This window comes from Ptychodera flava, unplaced genomic scaffold (genome assembly GCF_041260155.1).
Source record: "Ptychodera flava strain L36383 unplaced genomic scaffold, AS_Pfla_20210202 Scaffold_80__1_contigs__length_553813_pilon, whole genome shotgun sequence".
NCBI classification, from domain to species: Eukaryota; Metazoa; Hemichordata; class Enteropneusta; family Ptychoderidae; genus Ptychodera; species Ptychodera flava.
In genome coordinates, this window is record NW_027248402.1 from 331,581 (window position 1) to 335,670 (window position 4,090).

At 35.3% G+C, this 4,090-nt stretch overlaps 1 long non-coding RNA gene across 1 annotated transcript; it reads right to left on the reverse strand.

The window, feature by feature from the left end:
• Positions 1-2,025: 2,025 nt before the first annotated feature.
• On the reverse strand, positions 2,026-3,862 carry LOC139128951 (uncharacterized). The gene is made up of 2 exons (XR_011551461.1): positions 3,578-3,862; positions 2,026-2,249 (listed from the first exon to the last, which is right to left on the reverse strand). It is a non-coding gene; the product is annotated as an uncharacterized lncRNA (long non-coding RNA).
• Between the last annotated feature and the right edge of the window lie 228 nt (positions 3,863-4,090).

Here is a 4,090-nt window from a genome sequence, read left to right on the forward strand (position 1 = left end):
CAAAACTTGTCAGAACGAATAGCAATATAGATTCCTGTCTTGTGAATACTACACATAAAAGTTTTTAAGTTTACACTTGACAAGATTTTTTGAGTTTGACATCTGCAAATATAGATTAGACATTTAGCGACTACCAACAAAATTCAATGATTCGGTGAAAGAGCTGTCACCAAAACGTATCTGTTCCAAAGTGAGCATATCATCGAGATGAAAATAATCACCCCACTCGTCTAGAAAGTTTGCCAGAACTTTGAAATGATTTAAGAGTTATAAAACAACTGAAAGACTGTTTCATCTTAAATTGTTTTCATAAAATGTATATACAGCTGATGAAATTTCGAAGGAATCGTCGTAGTCAGATGACTATCTGTCATAGGAACTTATTTTGTCAATTTCCATTGAAAACTCCTCAATTTACAATATAAAGTACGCTTAAAAGGGAGATTAAAATTGTAATCCCGATTTTCATGCCTGGCTTGTAGAACATGATCAAAGTGATTTTGTGCTTTAGGCCAAATAAAGTACCTTGAAACCAAAACCTGCGTTAACAGTTTTGTTTCACAATTTTTTATACTATGAGAGACTCGTGAGAACGTAATACAGACTGTGTCCTCTTCGGTGTAAAGATTTGTAATATCAGAAAAATTAATAATATCATATAGTTCTCAGCCCTTTGTGTCGCGCCAGAGGTTAAGATAAGAAATTTTATTTGTATTGATTCATGATCAGTACTTTTACTAGCTATGTGCGTTTGTACGACAACTATACCCTGTTTACCCTCTGATGAAAACAGTTTACACACGTATGTCAGACCCTCCAGGTATAGATTTTCTATAATGTGTAAAAATTTTGGATGTAAATTGGCAATTTTCACCATGATAACCACCCTTTGTGTTTTATCAAGGGACGTATTGTGCCATCATTATCGTTGCAATAGTAACTGCACTGCCTAACTTCGAATAGCAAGCTGCAACAATCGTTTCCTATAAAGACTGGCAATTTTGGCATAAGCCACTGACACAGAGGGCGCTTTCTAAAATTCAATCTCAGCATTCTTTGCGTATGTCCGCGTCCATATGCACGACAGTTTTCTCTCTTTTCTCTTTTTGGGCATGAAAGTAACGATGTTTTGTATCAGTGACAAGGTGGATAATAATATCTACTGGCTAATAAGAGAGATATATTTTATGAATGGCATGTTATAAAATAATACTTTGCACTGTTTATATTTGTTTATCTACGAGCACTCAAAAAATATGGCAGCGTCTATGAATTTAGTCGCGATCGGGAACACTTCCCTTTATATTATGAATCTGCTCATGCGCAGTCATTAAGCCGCTGGTGCGACAATTAACTTCCAATTGCCTTGGAATAGAATAAGTAATACTACACCATTTTAATAACATTTTTGCAGAATTCCGATCCAGAGCTTTACCAGATCTGTCAAAAAAATGTCTGACATAAACAAAACTATTGATAATATCTCTCTACATTATTGAACCATGCATTGCTGAAATTCTGACAAGTTCATGGACAAAAACTTCATATGAAAATTACATAAGAATTGATTATTATAAAACGTTTGCGTTTCAAATCTAAATCTAAATCAAATATCTCCAAGTAACATCAGATATAACCTTACACTACAGCAATAAATCACAATCGATTGATCTTCAACTGTTATGTGAGTCTCTACTCTGTCTGTGGAATTAATTTTCTCCCATTGCGCATCAAGAATATGAAATTGACATCATTTGCATCTATCATACAATTAATAAATGCCATATCTTTTCTTGTGCGAATTTGATGTCAGTGATGTAAATTCACAATTTACAGCCTTGGAAATTTCGTGTCCATGACGTAGAAGCAATCATGTCCCTGACAACGAAGTTTTATTCAAGATGAAGTAAAATTCTCATCGTTAACCTGCCTTTATACAGACTTCGGGATTACAAAATAATATTCAAGGCATGGGAAAATTTTAATCTGTAATAAGGATATTGCACACAGTATACCACGCAAATCTTCATGTGACAAAAATGTTTATTACAATATATCAAGAAACTGTGTACAGAAACTTAAGTGACAGTTCGCGTATCTTCAAATCTCGTCTGGGAAAATTCAACTTGTTCACAGTAACATTGTGCAGTCTGCTAAGGTGTTACATCATTTCTTTTTCTCGTTGTATTCTGCATGGCGTAAGCTGTAAACGTAACTCAACTTCATTTAACTGCGGTTTCTCTATATTCCTGAAATATAAAAATGAACAATACATCTGAGTTGGAGAAAGTTCTGCCGTTTTTTGCAAGTGTACCTGTAAATGAAATCATCGAAGGTAAGATTAAGGACTGCTCTGACATATTTCCTGAAAGTACACTTTCCATGAAAGTCAGTGTTCTAAAGATGGGTGGAATACAAGATAATGATGTTTAAAAATATAACGATAATCGTTGATTGTGAACTTCACACGATATCGCAAACGTATGGATAATTCATGCTACAATACTCTTTGTCTGAATTAAGTCACAACTTCCTGTAGCCGGTGACTATATTCTCAACCAGAAGACATGCACTGAATAGAAAATGTAGATATAAACATATGGAGGTCTGTGACGTAGGGATAATTGATGTTTGCATAACATCTGCAAACTATCTCAGTCTCTATATTTCAAAATCTGATATCCAGCAGGACATCATATCAGACGATCAATCTCAGACCAACTTTACCATAATCTCTTCATTTAACAAGGTACATGCACAATGGATCTGTAAATTACAGATTATTGAAGAGTGAATAGCGATGGAACAACAGCGTCATGGCAAAGTTGACTGTTCTAACTGTTGTACTATGACGCATGCCTGGTATGGCATTGTTGAGAACAGTGAGATATGAGGCCCCTCACCTAAGCTATGTGTTCGAAATAAATAAATTCTCCGTTTTCGTACATTTCACACTTATTTTGATGTTCGAAACAGTCCGCTAAGGGCTTGTGTATGTAACAAAATATTTTTCCTGATCCGATACACGACCAATCTGCAATACCCACGCTGAACCGAAATATTGTATCGCCTTTCAAAGCATCGACTTTCAAATAGCTAAGTCCTACAGTGCTTTGTTTTGTTTATTTTGTTAGTTACAAACGGAGGCATACGTGTTTTGTTTTGGGTAATTTATATGCATATTTTGACGCAAAGGATCGTCATGTTTATAACTGGATGCACTTTCCCGCCAGAAATAATCCGACACAAAATGCTTTCTGCTTATTAAACCTCCCACATAAGTCTACTTATATCCTTCATCTAAAACGTCACGCAAGTTCAATTTAAGTATCCGAAGTATCAGTCGTCAAAGGCCGCTGTACTGTTGATTGTATTGCCGTTTATTAGAATGTGATTAGTAATTCGGTAAGTTCAAGTTTGGACTTCAATTTATTACAGCAACACTCAAAAAAGGAGGTTTCAATGCTTCAATTAAGCTTGTTACATTACAATTTGTCTCTTGCTTGTAAATTAAAACAGTAGCTTTCTTGATGCTCTACAAGTGAATTTTCCCTACATATACACATATCTTACTTACAAGGAAAGCGACCAGCTTCATATTCTTCAATCTTTGTAACGAGCTTTTCTTTCTCCATTTTAATAAACAATTCTTTCAGGTAGTTTACATCATTGCTGCTGATAATTCCCTTGTCCTCTAGACTCTTGAAAATATCTGTGGCGTTTTCCATTTTCTCGAGTTGCCTTGGAGCAATCTTGTCGTCAACGAAGGTTTTAAGCTTATCGAGGTCATCTCTTCGGCAACAATCGCTTAAAGACACATATAGTTGCGCCAGTGGTTTGATTTCATGTTCCGCCGTAGGGTCTCTCTATAAAGAGATGGACAGAAAACCAAATAACATAAAGTTTGTTGCGAGCCTTCGTGAGATATGAAGTTGTCAGTATCAAAACAAGAAATTTAAAATAAAACCGTCGTGATTTTTCACAAACTGATTCAACACCTACTATTTTCTTACCATATTGGCTCTCATCCTTACCCTACAATTTAACTCGAAAATCCAACCTACTTTCTCTTCATGATATATCCGTTGAA